At 38.2% G+C, this 21,854-nt stretch overlaps 1 pseudogene; it reads left to right on the top strand.

Moving 5' to 3' along the window:
- The first annotated feature begins 4,177 nt into the window (after window positions 1–4,177).
- On the top strand, window positions 4,178–6,474 carry LOC108344373 (proline dehydrogenase 2, mitochondrial-like; annotated as a pseudogene).
- The last annotated feature ends 15,380 nt before the right edge of the window (window positions 6,475–21,854 follow it).

The raw sequence follows: 21,854 nt of genomic DNA, 5'->3' as shown, positions 1-21,854 counted from the left end.
GCCAATGTCTCTGTCGTTGGGGAGTGGCAGCTCCTCTACAACCGCTACTACCAAGGTCGTCGTTGCGCCCTTTGGTGGCCCGATCGCCGTCATCAGTGACGACTCCAAGATCGTCCAGCTACACGCCGAGTCTGCCCTCCGCAAGCTTCGCCTCTTCTCTTCCTCTGGCGGCCGCCTCTTCTCTTCTCTTCCTCTGGCGACCTAACCTCTCTCTAGAAAAAGAGTGCTTCGAGGACAACGTTGCAGATTGCACGTTTTGGGGGAACGACTTGGTTTGCATCACCGAGGCTAACCAACTTTTCTACACGCAGATTTCAAGAGCCCAAGGGCGGTGAAGCTCACGGATCCCCTGATCAATGAGATGCCTCATTGCTAGGCGTGAATGATGTTGTGATGCTTGTTGTGGAGGAGGATGGCGTGCAGAGGCTCGGGGAGGGAGTTCTGCGTGGACCACTGTAGAAGATGGTGGTTTCACGCGAGGCTGTTAGCGGAGGCGGAGCTGGGAGCAGCAGCGGTGAAGGTGCCGAAGCTGGTGGAGGACGCAGTGTGCGTGACGGAATGCTGAACAAGGTTCTGAAGGGGTGTGGCGACGAAGATTAGGGTTAATTATTTTGTTATCAGTCATAGTATAAATTAGGTTTAATTATTTAAAACTTGAAATAAAATAAATTACACAATCACGTGCCACGTCATTAAAATTTGCTTCGTCAGCATGCCACGACTCAATAAATTTAACGCCGTCTACTGAAATTAACGGCAGGGTTCCAATTGACTCAATTTTACAAAAATAGGGACCTACTTGAGATAAAAATAAATACGAGGACCTATTTGAGACAATCCTACACAAATAGGGATGTCCGAAAGGATTAAACCTTATAAATTATAATGAAAAGTGGAACCTGTCAAGGTTGAACGTAGGACTGAACCTTCCTGTGCAGAATAGTTTTACTCACAAAAATATGAATTAAAGAAATATATTATAATTTATAAATTATAATCAAAAGTGGAACCTGTTAAAACGTAGGATTGAACCTTCATGTATAGAATATTTTTACTCACAAAAATGAGTTAAAAAAATATATTATAATTTATAAATTATAATGAAAAGTGGAACCTATCAAGGTTGAACGTAGAACTGAACCTTCCTGTGCAGGATATATTTACTCACAAAAATATGAGTTTAACAAATATATTATAATTTATAAATTGTAATGAAAAGTGGAACCTGTCAAGGTTGAACGTAGAACTGAACCTTCCCGTGGAGGATATTTTTACTCAAAAAATTAAATATGTTTTTAGTCCCTAAACTATTGGCCGTTTCTGGTTTTCGTCCCTGTTTTAAAGTAAGGTACAATTTGGTCCTCATTCTTTTCGAAACGTTCATTTTAGTCCTCGGAATTTTGGTTTTAGTCCTCATTTTGTTGCTAAATGAGGACCAAATTTTTAAACGGTGTTAGTTTTCGAGGACTAAAACGAACGTTTTCGAAAAGAATGAGGACCAAATTGTACCTTACTTTGAAAGAGGGACGAAAACCAGAAACGGCCAATAGTTTAGGGACTAAAAACATATTTAACCCAAAAAATAATGAGTTAAACAAAATAAAAATTATAATTTATAAATTATACTAAAAAGTATTGGAACCTGACAAGGTTGGATGTAGGGCTTAACATTCTTGAAAGTTCTCGAAACAAAAAACATGCCTTTAGAAATTATTATAGAATTTTGTACTCTTGTTGCAAAACTTGGTATTGATCCGAAGTAGTAATGTTGAGGCCGAACGCATGTCTACACGTCTGGTTCCTCGTGGTTTCATGGGGATGTCGCTCGGCCCCACGGTGGGCGTGAAAATGTTTCGGTGGAATTCGTCCGAGAGTCGGTCGTCCTTCCTTGCTCTGCTCTTTTTTTATCTTCAATCCTCTCCGAGAATACAATCCACTTTGATGAGTTGTTAACCTGCAGAAGACACTCCGACCCTCCAGTCAGATATGTTTCATAAAGAGGTCTATATTTTAATTTAATAGATTAAGATGTCTTTACCTGGACATTAACCCTATATTTATAGGGCTTATGGGAATCAAACTCATTAATTCATATTGGATATGGCAATAATGTCGTATATTCATATTTGATACGACAAACAAACCATTAATATTTAATAATATACTTGCTAACTGCCCATAAATACCGTATATTTCCCACTGATATGGTCAACAAGTGTATTAATTGGTCATTAACGACATCCATGTTACCTGGCTCATAATCATTGAATTATCGGTCGGTGTAGATGGTCCTCTCCTGGGACGGTCGGCTACCCATGTATAGTACAGATACTAAAGTAAAAAAATTATTCAAGAAAATATATAAGGATCTTATACTTGAATGAATAAATAAAATATTTGTCTAGGATGGTAAAACACAATAGTCTAAAGGTAGTACACTGGACACTTGCAATAAGATGCAAGCGCTTACATCAAATGCCCCAAGCAACGACATAGGATCATGTAGATGAATCATTTCAAAAGCATCACAACAATTAACAAACCAAGCATCTGACATGAGACTAGAAAAGGGAGAATTCACAAATATAATTACCTACAGCACTGTGAATCAAAGAGAAATCAAGTTGATATACAAAAACTACAATAGAGAAAGATGTCGACTAAATACGTACTCCGCTATTCTTTTCAAAAGAAGATGTCTAGCTCATTGCTCAGTTTACCATACTGTGAAATGTTATAGGGCAAAAGCCACCACCATGTTAGTAGTTGTCAAGATATTAACAGTATGAGAAAGTTGTGAAGCTGATAGGAAAAAAAAAGTAAAAGTGAATCGTAAGAATAAATGCATCACCTGTGCTTTCTGCTATTCTACCATCTTCAAATCTTCGAAGCTCTGCTTTCTTTCCCCAAAACTTTTGAAATTCAAGAGCCTGCTTCAAATAATGGGTGAGCACTACAATGCATGCAACAACCCAAATGTGAAAGCAAAAAGAGAAAAAAGATATGAGCAGATGAATATATACTTGTTCTTTACTTTCAGCATTTGGACCGATATCAACCATCTTGTATGCTTTCTCCAAATACTGACTAGCCTTGAGGTAGTGAATTCACTACTAAAAAAAGGTTTTCTAACACAACTAATAAGACTCGATTTACACAAACTCGAAGCAAATATAAATGCGGTGGTAGTATTACAATTTAAGCGAATTTATAAGCCTCGGTTCAACAGGAACTGAGGCATAATAGTCATATTATCTCGGTTAGAAACCACCCAAAGCGTATCATCTATGTATAGATATCGGTTGGAGGAAGGAATCGAGGCAGTAGAAATGTATTACTTCGGTTAAGGGTATAACCGAGTCAATATATGTTCAATACGTGAAGCAAGTTACCCTAGTTAGCCTACTGTTGCACTGTTCTTCTCTCTCCCTGCATCCAAGCAAAAAGTTCTCCTATGTTCTCCTGAATTTGCGCCATCCTCTCATGAATCTGCCACATCCTCTCCTGAATCTGCGCCATCCTCACGCCACATCTTCATTGCTTCCAGTGCCTTCGCGAGACATTTCCATTATCGCAGCATAGCCTCTCCTGAAACCCTATCTTCGACCTCTACTAGGGTTCATCATCACTCACCCAGTTTTCTCCATTTTTGGTCGTTTAAACCACTGATTTCTTTCAATCCTACCGCTTGAATGCATCCTGCCTCTGAACTCACCGATTGAAACTTCGATTAACATCATTTTCATCCTTCTCACACCTTCTCCTTCGTTTTTGACCGAACAAAACACTTTCTCATTCCATTTCACCAATTCAATCGGTGAATCCTTCTCTTTCCTCCATTGCAGCAGCTTGCACTCCGGTGAGGATGACGATGGTGGCCAGCATCGAAAGCGGAGGGGAGGCGCGATGGTAGAGACGAGTATCGCGGCGACGATGATGGGAGGCTCGCCGATCTAAGGTGTTTGGCAAGCATAGAAGATGGTGCCGATGGTGCCACGGTGTTGGCTTCTGATGCAGGCTTCTGATGGAGGATTCACACGAAGGATTCACCAATTGGGGATTAGGGGAAACAATTGATGACCGAAAAAATGGAGAAGGTGAAAACTCAAGAATGGGATGGTTGATGGCTGAAAGATAACAAGCCCATTGTGTTTGGAAATTCAAACTTACCTGAAAGATGCCAATGAGAGGTTGTTGCTGACAACAAAGGCAGCAGAAAAAATGGGAGTTCCAATGGGGTTGAAACTGGTGAGGGGGGCTTACATGTCCAAAGAGAGTAAATTGGCCAAGTCTCTTGGATTTGCATCCCCAGTTCACAGTACCATTCAAGACACATACAATTGCTTCAATGATTGCTCATAATTTATGCTCGAGAAAGTTGCCAATGGACCTGGTTCAGTTGTTCTTGCAACCCACAATATTGAATCTTGTATTACTCAATTTCTTATGACATAAAAGTTAAATTTTTATGATTTATCAATATAAAAGTTGTATCACTCCTCGAACTGTTTGTTTGCTTGTAAGAAAATCTTAGTATCCCAATTCAAGTGTTTGAGACTATGTGAGAATGGTTTGCAGGCAAATTGGTTGTGGAAAAAGCACATGAATTGGGAGTTTAAAAGGTGAATCAGAAGCTAGAATTTGCACAGCTATATGGAATGTTAGAGGCACTTTCCTATGGGTTGAGCAATGTAGGGTTTCAGGTTAGCAAGTATATGCCATTTGGGCCAGTAGAAATGACAATGTCCTACCTCATTAGAAGAGCTAAAGAGAACAGAGGGATCTTGGCTGCTATAGGTTTTGATAGGCAATTGACTAGGTAAGCTAAATCTTTTATTCATTAGCCTCTTCACCCATGAATGAGAAATATTTTTTTTATGTTACACTAACAATAATCATAATTTCTTGGTGAATAGAAAGGAGTTGGCAATGAGACATGATTTGGTCCCTTTGTTCTGTTTGATGCTTAATGATGAAGGAAGAGTATGAGCTGGTATATTTCTTGGTAGAGAATGGGCAATGGAAGATTGGATTCAAGTCATCATTGGTGCTGAAAGGACTTGATGGATTAACTGGATAGGATGAACATACTGCCTCGGTTCAGAGGGAACCGAGGCATAAAGTCCTGCGAAAAAAATTAAAAAAAAAATCAAAAACTCTATTGCTTCAGTTAACTTTGAATCGAAGCGAAATCCTCCACCTTTTTTCCTCGCCTGTATATGCCTCGGTTCAAGAATTGTTGCCTATGAACGAAAATAACCGTTGTCGTTTTCTCTAACTGCACTAGTGATTCAGTTAGAAATAGCAAGACGAAAAAGCATGAAAACACATTTTAAATAGCAAGACGAAAAAGCATGAAAACACATTTTAAATGGGATATTGAAATTCATGCTTGAAATCATAATGAGTCTCCAACGTGTTATAAGGTGAGGTGTGGTATGTGTATATCTTGGTGAGTGGCCTTTTAATAAATCAATGATACACTTTGATACCATCTTACAAAGTGCACAATTATTTCTTTTCTTGAAATGTGAGAAGACTTAAATTTTACTATTTCCATATCTTTAAGCATTTTTTCCTTTTTTTTTAAGAGACTAAAAACCAATTAAAAAAAAGGTCTCACATAATATAGTAATTTTCCAACCAAATATATCTAAAGTTAAACCTGTAAGAATGTTCAATAATAAAAATATCTTCCATGGTTTAGGTATGTAAACAATTCTACATCCAAACAAATAAAGAAACCACCATTGTATTCTCCCATACTTCCTCTAAAAAATTCTCACAAAACCGAAATTTCCACAAAGTGTATTGAAAAGAGAGGATATAGAATAACTTCAGAGAAAAATTTCAAGTAGTTTTGTATGATAACAAAACATTATAAAATATAACAAAGTGTCTTGTTAGTTTTCATGATAATGGTTGGAAATTTCAAGTTGACCAGAAATAAAAGTCAATTTGAAGTATAAAAGTGAATGCAAACTTGACTGATTTTTGTAAGATTTGAATTAGATTTAAAATTTATTTTTTAAAAATAAAAAATAATATATATATATATATATATATATATAAATAACTTTTACTTTAAACCATTCTAAATCAGAGTACACATATATAAAAGTGTTGTCTAAACGTAGTACTGACAAAAAATATTTCTATGATTATCTAAGTGTTGATTTTACAATTTGTGGCCTATACATTAAAATCGTGGCCTAAAATAATATAAAAAAACTTAAAGTTTCATTACGCTCCTCCACCCATTTTTGGAAAATCAAATTTGTATCCGTCCTACTGTTAGTCACGCGAAAAGCATTTGCTTATTCCCTCCCTCGTAAAACTTGTAAACACTTAACCCCAATCTCGACCATGCATGGCTCCGTGCACAACATGTCTATGTTGACCGGACGGGATGACCTTACCTTCCGTTCTTCGCATGCTAAGTATATTTCCTACAAAAGGGAATATAAAATTTAAGTTTGCAATAAGTTTCTTTATCTATCAAATTCAGTATAAGAAATTCAAATAAATATAATATAGACCTAAATTAATCATCTATATGATCAACATCCCAGTCTTGGTCGTCATCTTCATCCTTCTGGAAATCATGTATATGTTCATCGTCATCATCCTTCTGAAAATCATGTATATGTTCATCCTCATCCTCCATTATTTCGATAACACCATTTGTTATTAATTCAAGAGTTGAGGAGTCAACACGCCTTATACTAAAATAACGTTTGGTGGATACATTTTATTCACTAGTCTCGTTTCCGTTACCAAAATTACATTGATTTTATATGCCTTGTACTAACTATGGTATACCCTATAATGTTTAAAATCTATTGTATTCAATGTCATTCTGTTATATTATATTGAAATTCTTTTTATATTATATTGAAATTCTTTTTATAATAGCCTGCAATGTCATTTGCTAAAAGAATATATTAATGAAGTGCAATTTGGGCATTAGATTTGGATTAGTGTTGACTTTGAAAAACTGGTTTTAGCTTGAGGAATTTTTATAAAAAAGCATGACTCATCAGATGAATCAGAAATCTCGAACACTGGTATTTGCTTGTTAAGGTAATTTAACAGATGAGGTGTGTAGGCTTTGGGATTATTTTGACGAATATTTGGTACCCTATAAATACTTTGCATATAGATTTTTTCATTTATATATGGAGGTTTCACATTTTGAAGCATCTCAGTCCATTTTCTCTCTAAACGTTCTATTTCAATAGCTACATATCTCGATTCTCCTTCCATTTTGGTTAAAACCCTTTAACATAAAAAAATATATAATAAGTTATTTAAATATTAGTATTTTGGAATCATTTTTAAAATACATATGCCATAATTTATAAGAATGTAGTTAATATTTATATAAAACCATTAGCTAAAAAGTTACTTCATAGAAAAGAAAGTCTTACTAATTAACAACGAAATTAATGGTTTATTTATAAATTTCTTTAAAATTTTCGTAGTGCGCAAAGATATTATAAAACGGATTAAATATAATTGAACAAAAAAGAAATTGAATATAATAGAGTTTAAATATTATAGGGTATAACACAGTCTGGACAAGACATGTAAAATAAATGTAATTTTGGTAAGGAAACGAGACTACATAATATTGACTACATTGAACATGTCTCTCCACTTGCTTATACCTTGTTTCCGCATCATGTAGTATTTTACTGATGAAGTATATGAGTTTGAATTCAGGATTCTCCTACATCAAAGTCGCACTAATCGTTTCCTCCAAAACGGCCAAGAACAATTAGAATTCGTGCTTTGGATCAGGTCGACTCATAACGGGCGGACTAGCTAGTATGCCCTTTACCTCACTAAAGGCCACCTCACACCAATCGTCCTAGTTGTTCTCGACACTCTTCTTCATTATCTTCAAAATCGGCTTTATACGTTCCGCTAGTTTTGGAATAAAGCGGGACAACGAATCAGTCGTCCCACCAAGCGTTGCACCTCCTTAAGATTCTGTGGGCTTCTCATTTCAAGCACCACCTTGCACTTGTCAAGATTTGCTTCTATTCCCCTAGCTGTTAGCATAAAGCCTAGAAATTTTTCGGCTGACACCCTAAAAGTACACTTGGCTGGATTCAGACGCATACCATACTTGCGCACCTGGCCGAACACTTCTGCAAGATCCTTCACATGATCTTCTATCAAGCGGCTGCGCACAACCATGTTGTCCACGTAAACCTCCATGCACTGCCCAATTTGATGACAAAAGACTTTTTCCATCAAGCATTGATATGTAGCCCTTGCATTCTTCAACCCGAACGACATTACTTCATAGTAGTAATTTGACCGCTCAATAATGAAAGTTGTTTTATCACTATTAGGGGGGTACATGAAAATTTGATTATACCCCGAATAGGCATCTAAAAAATTCAACACTTGATACCCCGACGCCCCATCTTCAAAGCATCAATGCTCGGCAGAGGATAGGAGTCTTTAGGGCAAGCTTTGTTTAAGTCTGTGAAGTCTGTGCACATCCTCCACTGCCCATTCGACTTTTTCACCATAACAACATTCGTTAGCCAAGTAGTGTACTTGACTTCTCGAATGAAGTTTTCCTCGAAGAGCTTCTTCACCTTGATGTCCACCGTCAATCTCTTCTCTTCCCCAAGCCTCCTCTTCTTCTGTACCACCGAGCAGGCCTCCTTGAACAATGCCAACTTATGCGACATGACTTTTGGATGGATTCCTAGGAGGTCGGTTGCAGTCCCAGCGAATAGTTCTCTTTTTTCTTTAGCTCACCGCCTATTAGCTTGGTTTGTGCCTCCTCCAACTCACTCCAAATGGAAGTAACTTGGTCCTCCTTTCGCCTGAGACCGAACGGTCTCGTATCTCCTAGTGGTTCTATCCGGTCATCAGTATTGGCCCTTGGATCCAAGTCCGCCATTGCTACCTCCGATCGTCTAACCTTTCGTCACGAGGTTGAGGGTTCAACCTTTAGTCCCGCAACATAACATTCCCGATCGACTCTCTGATCTGTCCAAACGGTGCAAATGATCCCCTTGTCAGAAGGAAACTTAAGGGTGAGATGAGGCGTCGAGACGATTTCCTCAAAAGCGTTTAGGCATGGTCTTCATATTAGCATATTATATGAAGTGTTAGCTTCTACCAGCAAAAACCTGGTCTTCAGCTCCTTAGCACCTCGTTTGGTCCCTAAGCACGTTCTCAAATCTACGTACCCTCGGGTATCTACTCTTTCTCCAGAAAACCCTATAATCTACTCGTTGTAGGGCACGATCAAGTCCTCCAACAAATCCATCTACTAAAAAGTCTTCCAGTATAGGATATTGACCGAACTACCTTAATCGATCAGAACTTTGCCAACGTTGTACTGAGCGATAATAGCGGTAATCACCATAAGATCGTCCTGCTCAGGATCGAGAGCATGAAAATCCTCATCAGTAAAGGTGATCGGTGGCATCGAGCATTTCTTTACGTCAAACATACGCACAGTTTTCAGCTCCCTCAAACCCTTCTTCCTTGCATATGCCGACGACCCTCCTCCAACAAAGCCTCCAAAAATAGTATTAATGACGCTGCGTAGCGGTTGATCGTGGCTTCGACTTCTACGGCGGCAGTCTAAGCGACAATCGTCCCTCCGATCAAAACGTTCGGATCTGCCTCTCCTCGGTTGACTTATTTCCACCCGCTCACTCCTCACAAACCTCTTCAAATGCCCCGCCCTCAACAATTCTTCAACCTTGTCTCTTAGAGTGGTGAATTCTTCAATGGTGTGCCCCATGTTCTAATGGTATAGGCAATGTTTAGTATCGTTCGCGTTCTTGGGCGTCGGTTTTTTCTTCAATGGGGGAAGGAGATCTGCACTCAGGAGCTTCCTCCAAACTTCTTGCCCTTGGTGCATTCAACTGGTATACCGCTCAAATATGGGCCCTTTCAGGCCATCCTTAAACTTTTTACCCTTTTTCTGGTCATTTGGAATCCTCTTGCCCTCTTTCTTCTCTTGGCCTGAAAATGAAGTATGCTCTTCGTGTTGCCTTTTCTGGACCGCTCACATCTCCTCAATGCAAATGAATTCAGTCGCCCTATCTTGTAATTCGTCCATTATCATGGGAGGTCGTGCGAACAAGCTGCCCGCAAAAGAACAAGATCTTAGAGCAGTAAACAAGGTGCTCATTGTGAATTTCTTGCCCACGCCCTTCACCTGCCGTGCGGTCCAATTATAACGGTCCATAAAATCCCTCAGACCTTCACCTTTCTCCTACTTGATTTTAGTTAGCTCCATGTACGTAAGATTTTGTTTCTTACTGGAAGCAAACTGTCGTTCAAACAAGTTTCTCAAGGTCATAAAACTATCAATGGTCTTGGGCTGATGAGAGTGAAACCATGTCAAAGCTTCTCCTTTAACCGACAAGAAAAAATCATGCACCACACATTCTCACATGGTGAATAGATAGTCATGGCATCAACAAATGACCTCAGGTGCTCCTCTGGATCCTTGACCCATCATATTTTTCATGAGTTGGAAGCGCCCTTTCCGGCATTTGCTTCTTCATGACCGCAACTGTAATGGGATAAAGAGCCCTGGCCCGAGCGGCATTAACCAAACGAATAGGACTCCTCCGGAAATTGTTTTCCTCTTGATGAGTGTTCTAATCAATCTCAGGGAATTCTACTATGGGTAGGGTCTGGGCGCGTGCAGACGATTGCTGATTCGATTGGGCCCCTCGCGCCGCATCACACTCCGTTCTCAAAGTTTCGATTTCAGCCTGCATGGCTTCCATCCTCCTCTATATCTCTTGCATAAATGTTATCGGGTCCTAAGCTGCCATCCTTATGGTCTCGTTAGGGTGTCTTAAAAAATCCTCGACCCCACGGTGGACGCCAAAATGTTTTTGCTAAAATGGGACGAGGATAGCCGCCTAAAGAGTTCCTGCCTCTGCCGAACGTCCTCCTTGCTCCTTGCTACAGATAATCGATCGGTGTAAGGAGGGTCACCTGCAGAATACATTCTGATGCTTAAGTCAGAATCTTTCTTTGTAGGTATTTTGTAGTTAAATGATGAGTCAAAGAGAGTTTACCTCGATATTAAAATAATATGACCAATTAATTTACCTCTTAATGATCATTAATGCAAACCTTAACTGCTTAACAGTAGTCGTTGTGACATTAATTGCGCCTTAACTCTGCTCAACGGTTGTCGAAACCAGACGGTTATGAAATGCTTTCTTGGCATGTCAACCGCTCGGTCCTATCCAACTATTTTGCCACCTTATCCGATCGGTTAGATATGGGCCCCTAGTAACAAAATATATATATATATATATATATATATATATATATATATATATATATATATATATATATTTACACACACACACATATATATATATATATATATATATATATATATATATATATATATATATATATATATATATATATATATATATATATATATATAAAGGTTGGTTCGTGAGGAATGAGAACAAGAGTCCAAAAGTAAAACAAAGACTAAAAAGAATGAAAAAACCCACAGAGCAAAAGGAATGATATGAATGAATATATTTCAAAAATAGAGGAAAGGGAAATAATATAGCTAAGTAAAAGAAATTATAACACTGACAATTAAAACAAGGGTTAAATGTTTACTTCGTCCCCATGTTAAGAGGTGAATTTTGTTTAGTACCCAGTTTTAAAAGTGAAGACATTGAGTCCCAAAATTGTAAAAATTGTATAAATAAAGTCCTATCTGTTAAGTTAGTAGGATCAACGTTAACTTCACACTTACGTGACTGCACTTTTTTTCTCTCTCCTCTGCTCTTCCTGCCACCTTTTTCTCTCTTTTTTCTGTTGAGATAAAAACAAGTTTCCTTTCAGTTTATCTCTCTATATATCAATGCCCAAGATCTGCCTAGCTTCACCTAGCTCCTTCATCCCGAAAGCGTCACTCAAATTTTGATTTCAGCTCACAGATCACGCACCTATTACTGTTGGCAATGAGGATGTCATTCATGTATAGCAAAAGATACAGTACCTTACTGTCTCAGTTCAGAATGTACACACAATCATCATAATTACACCGCTTGAAGTTCAGCTTTATCAGGAAATCATCAAATTTCTTGTACCATTGCCTTGGACTTTGCTTTAAGCCATATAGAGATTTATGTAACAGGCACACCCTATCATCCAAAGCAAATCCCTCCAGTTGTTTCATATAAATGGTTTCTTCCAAATCTCCATGCAGAAACGCAGTTCTCACATCCAATTGTTCTAGGTGCAAATTATGATGAGTAATGATAGCCATTAGGACTCTGACCGATCAGTGCTTCACAACAGGAGCAAAGATCTCATGGTGATCAATACCTTCAACCTCGATGAAACCTTTGGCTACAAGTCTTTCTTTATACCTTGTTTTCTCACCTCCTGGTATAACTTCCTTTTTTCTTTAAGGACCATTTTGAACCTACAACCTTCTTACCCTTTGGCAGATCCACCAATCTCCGAGTGTTATTTTTACTTAAAGCCTCAAGCCCTTCCTCCATAGCACCTTGCCAAAGTTGTCGTTCACTGCTATCATGAGCGTCCTTGAAACTTCTCGGTTCATCCGTGCTTTCAAGATCTTCAGCAACATTTAAGGCGTAGCAAATTAGATCAACCTATCCAAACCGTTTGGTTGGCTTAGAGATCCTCCTTTCCCTATCAAGAATAAGTTGATAGTTCCTTAATTCAGTATCAACTCTTCTTGAGTGAGTAGCATCACCAGACATTCCATCTGAATCATCATCAAGATCTGTGATATGATCTCTTTGATCTTCATCAATAGAATGTTCCACCTCAATGAGAGTCTGCTCTTCTCACATTATGGATTTTGAGCATGTATTGCCATTCTTGTCTCATCAAAAATGACATCTCTACTAATGATCCGTTTTGAAGGTTTAACATCCAACCTCTATAGTCTGTATCCCTTAATTCCTTCAGCATATCCAAGGAATACACTTTTCACAACCCGAGCCTCCAACTTATCCCCTTTGATATGAGCAAAAGCCAAGGATGCAAACACCCTTAAGTTGGAGTAATCTGCTAGCTGTCCATTCCAAACTTTCATTGGTGTTTTATGATTGAGAGTAGTGAAAGGACTCCTGTTGATTAGGTATATTGTCGTATTGGCAACCTCTCCCCAGAAAGCTTTAGAAAGACCTGATCCAAGAAGCATGCACCAAACCTTCTCTAAAATCGTTCTATTCATTCTCTCAACCAAGTCATTCTGTTGAGGAGTTCCAACCACAGTCCTATGCCTCTTGATTCCTTTGACTTTGCATAACTCATTCATCTGAAACAAACTCCAAATCATTGTCAGTTCTTAGACATTTCAGCTTGAATCCTAATTTACTCTCAATATGAGTATGCCACACCTTGAACCTTTGAAACGTTTCAGACTTGTTCTTCTAAATGTAGATCCATACTCTTCTTGAAAAATTATCAATTATGCTTAGGAAGTAAGCTCCTCCACCATGAGTTTGAGTTCTTGTCGGCCCCCACAGATTAGCGTGAACATACTCAAATGGTCGTTCGATTGAGTGCTTTCCTTTTCAGAATGGTATTCTGTGTGATTTCTCCAAGACACAATGGTCACAGAAATCAAGCTTCAATAGTCTATCACCCAGAAGTAAACCTTGCTTTTCCAATTCTTCTAGGTCCTTCTCACTGATATTTCTCATCCTTAAGTGCCAAAGCTGAGTTTTATTTTCAGACTTCTCACTTGCAATCGAGGCATGACCAATGACAGTCGAACCCTCTAGAATGTATAAGTCATTCCTTCTTCTGCCTTTGGCTATCACAAAATCTCAAGAGAACACTTTCATCATTCCATTCTCAACTTTCATGGAATAGCCCCTAAAATCAAAAGAACTTATAGAGATCATATTTCTCTTTAGTTCAAGCACGTATCTCACATCTTGCAGCATCATTTCATGGTTGTCAAACATTTTCAACCTTATAGACCCAACTCCTTGCACTCTACAAGCCTTGTTATTACTAAGAAGCACATTTCCATGCTCTTTTTGACCAAGACTCTAAAAAAACTCCTTCACTGGGCACATATGATAAGTGCAGCCCGAATCCATGACCCAACTTCTTTGAGAATCTTCGGATGAAACCACCAGAACACCAGCAAATTCATATCCTTCAGAGGCCTCTACAACATCAACAATTTCTTGCATCCGAGAGCCTTTGCCCTTCTCTAGACAATACTTCTTGATATGTCCAATCTTCTAACACTTGAAACATCTCACATGTTTCTTATCTTCTTGTTTTGTTTTCTTCCAACTTTCCTTCTACTTCTTCCCTTTGCCTTTCAACGTAATGAGCCCTAACGCCACCTCTTTGGTTGCCTTCGAATCTTGGAGTTTTTGGAACTCCTTGGTTCGAATTGATGTCACAACCTCCTCTAGAGTAATCACCTGATCCTTCCATAGAGCAAGGCATCCCTAAAATACTCAAAGGTTCTTGGAAGTGCATTTAGAAGAATAACAACCTTATCTTCATCTTCTAATCTTACCCCAAGTTTTTCCAAATCATCAATGGTCTTGCTGAATTCTGCAAGTTGTTCCTTTATGGTTCTTGATTTTGTCATCTTGAACGAATAAAGTTGTTGTTTTAGACACAACCTATGAGCCAATGATCTTGTTCTGTATAATGATTCCAACTTTGCCCATATCCCAGCAATAGTCTTTTCCTTTGCAACCTCCCTCAATGCCTTATCACCAAGACACAAAACGATTGCACTCCTTGCCTTATCAACCATTATTTTCTTCCCTTCTTGCATTATTGTAGCAGCCATGTTCAACTCGTCCTTCAATGCTTCATCGTAGCCTTGCTGTATCAAGATTGCCTCCATCTTGATCTTCCACAGCCCAAAGTCATTCGATCCATTGAATTTCTCTATGTCGAACTTGGTTACCATAACTTCTGGATTTTCTTGTCTTGATTGCCCCACTTGTTGGTTCGTGAGGAAAGAGAACAAGAGTCCAAAAGCAAAATAGAGAATAGAAAGAATGAAAAAACCCAGAGAGCAAAAGGAATGATCTAAATGAATATATTTCAAAAATAGAGGAAGGGGCCATAATATATAGCCAAGCAAAGAAATTGTAACATTGACAATTAAAACAATGAAAGACCGAATGCAAAAGTTAAAGGTCGAAAGCCAAATAGTAAGGCCGAAGCCGAACGATGCTAACAGTTGAAGGCTGAAAGAAATAGCTAAAGACCGAACGATATTGAGTCTAACTAACAATATATATATATATATATATATATATATGGATGTGTGTAAAAATTTTGAAAATAATATTAATTATAATATATAATAATTTTGAATAATTTTTTTGTCTATTTTAAATAATATTTTTTTATCCAAGTATATTTAGTTTTGGAATACAAGATTTTGTTTTAATATAGGGAAAATTTTTAAAATGTGGGATGAAACACACTCAACTCTACCATTGGTACATGAAGTGATGTGTTTTTTGGAAACAACTCTACCATTGGTACATGAAGTGATGTGTTTTCTGGAAACAAGATGGTTCTATCAATTCAATTAGATGTTGATGAAGCCATTCTATGTTAAGAGGATAAGCTTGCGACATTTCAATGGGGATAAGAGAAAAACAAGAACAAAGTTGCAAATGAAAATAGAAAATGGTTTATACATGTCACTTTACACTAAAATCCAAAGAGAAGGGAGATTCATCACTTAAAAAAACTCTTAAAGGTAAGAACCAAAAACAAAGATTTCATATATGAAGACACTGAAAGAATATCACAAGTAAAGTGTATTTCATTCATTCAAGCATAAGTTTATAAGAGAGAATTGATTTCTATTTATAGATAACCAAACAAAGAATTCGAAAATGAGTTTCAAGAAAAGGCAATACTAATGATTACATTTATGTATCACTAGTCATATTTCTATGAAGATTTTTGGCTAGAGCAAGTAACTTTGATCACACCTTATTTTTTAATAAAAGAAAAGAAAAAATCACAACTTTAATTATATATATAGATGACATGATTGTAACAGGAAATGACTAAGATGAGATTTCTAGTTTACAACAATACCTTACATCTGAATTTGAGATTAAGTGTTGGAAATCTCACATCGACCAGAGATAAGACCAATTTATAATATATAAATGGATGCAAACTTCACCTTACAAACCAATTTTGTGGAGTTGAGTTAAGCTTAAAATACACTTCTTAACACGTTATCAGCGACTGTTAAAGAATTGTTACCGGTTTTATGGGGTTGAATTAGACTTAAAGTCCACTCCTTAACAATATCATCAACACTCGAGACAAATGAAAAAGACACACATCTAAAAGTGAAGAGACATGTGAAATAGTTACAATTTTCACTTACACTAAAAAATGAGGAAGTGCAGCTAAGAGATGACCTTTAAAATAACTTGTTGAAGATAGATACATTTCATGTATCTCTTTCTCTACTTTTGTTGTCCAAACATAACGTGCTAGGTTCTACATAATATTCTTTGATTCTCTTAATATACTTTATAATCTTCTAAAAGGATTACATTTTCTTTGCCTCTTTCTTTTTTACTCAATTTCTTTAATAGTCCTTCTTGAATATCTTCCTTAAAATTTCTCTTCATTTGTTGTTTCCTTGCCATGCTTCTTGTGTTGTACTCTTGATTCTTAACTTCTGGACAATCTAAAAACTTTTTTAATCACTCAATCCTTAGTCTTTCAGACAAAATTGCATGGAGTTGCAGGGCCAAAAAGAGTTTCAACCAGTTTACATGTGTAGTGACAGTTTAAAAGCTGGAATGATACACAATACACGCTATAAAATCGAACATCAGCAATTTCTTAGCATCATCAGCAAGAAGGACTATGCGGAAAACAGCTTGCGCATGTCATGTTATTCTGTTGGTATCAAAGATAATTTTATTATTTTAAAAGTTGGAAATACAGGGTACAGAGACAACACTTATTTCTCTTAGGAACTCACAATATTATTTTCTCACTCCACTTGCACACTCCCTCACGACACAAACACTTATTTTTCTTCTTCTTATACAATACTAATTTTCTGTTTTTGGAGGTCTGAGTTTGGTCTCCCATAGGGATATCTATTTATAGAAGGGAAAAGCAAATGTAACAATTCCACTTTCGGTGCATTTGTATGGTAGGTGCTATCGGTGATTTAATAATCACAAGCCAACAAAAACTTTCGGTGGGTTTATTATTTCTCCCTTCAATCATTTTATTTCTTTCGGCAGATTTTTTTCATAACCAGAAAAGGTTTTTGGTGCAGTGGAAGACATGTGGGCACCATTTGAGTTTATTCTACAAAACTCCCCCATAAACTCAAATGCTTTTATCCTTCATCCCAATAAGCTTTCTGTATTCATGAAATATTACTGCAGGGAGCGGTTTTGTGAATATATCTGCAATTTGTTGTTTAGTTCCCACATGTTCTAACTCAACACTTCCTTCTTTTATCTTTTCCCGGATAAAGTGAAAACGAACATCAATATGCTTGCTTCTTTCATGATAGACTGGATTTTTTGCTAGCTCGATTGCTGATCTATTATCTACTCGAATCACTACCCTCTCTTCTTGCATCATCTCCAAACTTTTCAGTAGGTTTCTTAGCCAAATTGCGTGTCGAACACTCCAGGATGCTGCCACATACTCTGCCTCACATGACGATAGCGTCACAATGGGTTGTTTCTTGGAAAGCCAAGTAAATGCTGTATCTCCCATAAAGAAAACATAGCCAGTCGTGCTTTTTCGATCATCAATATCTCCACACCAATCACTATCTGAATATCCACTAAGCTGGTAGTTGTCTGACATAGTATACATTAATCCAAAAGATATTGTACCCTTTACATACCTTAATATCCGCTTTACTGCTTTCCAATGAGAATATCTTGGTTCCTCCATAAAACGACTTGTAATCCCCACGCTTAGCATTAAGTCTGGCCTCGTGTTGGTCAAGTATCTTAGGCTTCCGATTAGGCTACGATACTTGCTTGGGTCGACTCGATGTCCGTCTCCATATTTGGTTAGCTTCGTTCCGGGTTCCATAGGAGTAGAAACTGGATTGCACTTCATCATCTTCGCCTTCTTCAGTATCTCCTCAGCATATCTCTTTTGGGATACAAAAATCCCTTTCGAGCTTTGATCCACCTCCAAACCTAGAAAGTATTTCATCACACCTAGATCAGTCATTTCAAACTCCTTTTTCATTACCTCCTTAAACTCGTTGATTAGCTCAATTTTGCTTCCCATGAAAATTAAATCATCTACGTATAGGGCAACAAACAACATTTCTCCTTTCTTCTTTTTTAGGTATAGAGCATGTTCATATGGACACTGCTCATAACCATTATTCTTGAAGTAGGTGTCAATCCTTTCATTCCAGGTTCGAGGAGCCTGTTTCAAGCCGTACAACGCCTTCTTTAACTTCAACACCTTCTTTTCTTCTCCTCTTCGCATGTAACCGAGAGGTTGCTCCACATAGACTTCTTCTTTTAAAACTCCATTCAAAAATGCAGATTTCACATCCATTTGTTGTATCGTCCAACCATGTTGTGCTGCCAAAGAAAATAGCAGTCGGATTGTCTCCATCCTTGTTACAGGGGCAAACACTTCATTATAATCAATACCTTTCTGTTGTTTATAACCCTTCACCACGAGTCGAGCTTTGTAACGTTCCACATCTCCGTCTGCGTTGATTTTCTTCTTATATACCCATTTCAAGCCAATTGGTTGAGCTCCTTTGGGTATATCTGTCAGCTCCCATGTTTCATTCTTTTCAATTGAGTCGATCTCCTCATCCATTGCTTTCTTCCATCTGTCATCAAGCACGGCCTCTTCAAATTTAAGATCTTCTACTCCTGCTAACAAACATACTACATGTACTTCATCAGTGGAGTTATAAATGTCTTGTAAACTTCGAGATCTAGATTGCATAGGTTCATCTTCTTCTTCCGAAAAATCATTGATTCTCTCAGTTATGTTTTCTAGGTTCCTCCCAATAGCTTTCGAGCTTATGTGACCTACTGTTGAATTTTCTCCCCCAGACTCCGAGCTCCATGAGGACTTCTCCTTCATGTTGTCCCAGCTCCATTCACTTTCCTCATTAACTTGAACATCCCGACTTACAACAATTTTTCCTGTAATTGGGTTATACAGTTTGTATGCTTTTGATTTTTCATCGTATCCAATAAAAACATATTTCTTGCTTTTGTCTTCAAGTTTTGTTCTATGCTGAGTTGGAACATGGCCATAAGCCACGCTACCAAAAACCCTGAAATGGCTGACACTCGGTTTCTTCCCACTCCATGCTTCTTGTGGCGTCACTCCATCCAGTTTAGTATGTGGACACCTGTTTTGCACATAGACTGCACATTGTACTGCTTCCGCCCAGAACTTCTTTGGCATATTTTTTCCTTTAAGCATAGTTCGAACCATATCAAGAATGGTTCGATTCTTCCTCTCAGCCACGCCATTCTGTTGTGGTGAATATGGAGCTGTAAGAAATTGCCTTATTCCATGCTCTTCACAATATTCTTTAAACTTTGTTGAAGTGAATTCACCTCCTCTGTCAGATCGTATACCTTTTATCTGCTTGCCAGTCTCCTTCTCCACCATCAGCTTGAACTTCTTAAATACCTCAAATGCTTTCGATTTCTCCTCTAAGAAATATACCCAAGTCTTCCGAGAGAAATCATCTATGAATGAAATAAAGTATTTCTTACCACTGAATGAATCAGGAGAGATTGGTCCACACAGATCGGTGTGTATCAGATCGAGTTGTTTTTCTGCCTTGAACTCAACTGACTTTGGAAACCTAGTCCTTGAATGTTTTCCGAGTACACATTCTTCACAAAACTTTTTCTCAAACTCTATGCCTGGTAATCCACGTACCAGCTGCTTCTTTGACAGCTCGGCTAGGCCTCCGAAGTTCAAGTGACCAAACCGGAAATGCCATACCATGGCTTCATCATTTACGTCAAGCTTCAGGCACTTATTTTTTAGAATATTTAACTCCAACTTATACATTCGATTTTTCTTCATCTCTACTCGTGCAACCAGACGACCAATTTTATCTTTCAAGTATAGTACACGATCCTTCATGTGAACTGAGTTACCTTTCTCCATCATCTGTCCCATGCTCAATATATTATTTTTCAGCTCAGGAACATAGTAAACATCTCTTATTTCTCCAACCCGTCCATCCTTTTGAATGTATCGGATTGTCCCACGTCCTTTTACAGCCACCTTGGAATTATCTCCAAATGAAACATGTCCGGCCTCAATCTTGGTGAGTACATTGAACAGATTCTCATCTCCACACATGTGTTTACTTGCTCTTGTGTCTAAGTACCAAACTGTGTTGTTTGAACAGTTTGGCTTAAGCTCGACTTCTGGGCCTTTTGACATCAACAAGACTCCTAATTCTTCATTGGTTTCCTCAGTAAGCAAATTTGTTTCCCTTTTCTTTTCGGACCGACAATATTTCGCTATGTGGCCTGGCTTCCCACAGTTGTAGCAACTTTCTGATCTACACTCATTTGCGTAGTGACCATTCTTACCACACTTGAAACATTCCACTTCAGACTTGGACCGACCTCCTCGACCCCTTCCTTGACCACGACCACGCCAATTTTGTTGTCCGGTATGTTCTGTAAAGGCTTCAATGTTACCTCTGCCACGTCCACCTCGTCCTCGACCACCTCGTCCTCGACCTCCTCTTCCTCTGCCTCCAGGACCTCGGTCTTGAGTGTTCCGAGTTCCCTTCAAGTCAAGTTGTGCTTGTAGTGCTTGGTCAAGAGGTTCCTTCTTTTTCCTTCTCCTTTGTTCGTGGGCTTCAAGTGACCCAGTGAGCTCTTCAACTGAGAGTGCTGACAGGTCCTTCGATTCCTCGATAGCGCAAACTATACTTTCGAAATCATCTGTTAATGATCTCAGAATTTTCTCTACCACCCGACTGACTGGCAACTCCTCTCCGTTTTTGCGGATCTGATTTGCCACTGCCTCTACTCGAGATATATACTCGGTTACTCGTTCTTTCTCCTCCATTCTCAAGCTTTCAAATTCGCCTCTGAGAGTTTGAAGCCTGACTTGTTTAACTCGACTGTCTCCTTTATAGACTTTCTCCAGAATCTGCCATGCTTCTTTTGAAGATTTAGCATTCACTATCTTCTCAAAGCCAGATTCATCTACAGCTCGGTACAAAATGTATAGAGCTGATTTATCCTTCACACGCGTTTTCTTCAACGCTACAAGTTGGGCAGCCGTCAGTCCTTCGTCGTCTGTGGGTTCTTCGTACCCACTCTCCACTACATCCCATACGTCTTGGGATCCAAGAAGAGCTCTCATCTGCACACTCCAATTATCAAAGTTGACTTTCTTTGTCAACTGAGGAAGGGACACACTGTTTACAAGGTTTGACATTTCTACTCTCTTTTTCACTCGGACACTCAGACTCTCAGAGCTCTGATACCAATTTGTTGGTATCAAAGATAATTTTATTATTTTAAAAGTTGGAAATACAGGGTACAGAGACAACACTTATTTCTCTTAGGAACTCACAATATTATTTTCTCACTCCACTTGCACACTCCCTCACGACACAAACACTTATTTTTCTTCTTCTTATACAATACTAATTTTCTGTTTTTGGAGGTCTGAGTTTGGTCTCCCATAGGGATATCTATTTATAGAAGGGAAAAGCAAATGTAACAATTCCACTTTCGGTGCATTTGTATGGTAGGTGCTATCGGTGATTTAATAATCACAAGCCAACAAAAACTTTCGGTGGG

Source organism: Vigna angularis, chromosome 8 (assembly GCF_016808095.1).
Source record: "Vigna angularis cultivar LongXiaoDou No.4 chromosome 8, ASM1680809v1, whole genome shotgun sequence".
NCBI classification, from domain to species: Eukaryota; Viridiplantae; Streptophyta; class Magnoliopsida; order Fabales; family Fabaceae; genus Vigna; species Vigna angularis.
This window is presented reverse-complemented; position numbering and strand designations above follow the sequence as displayed.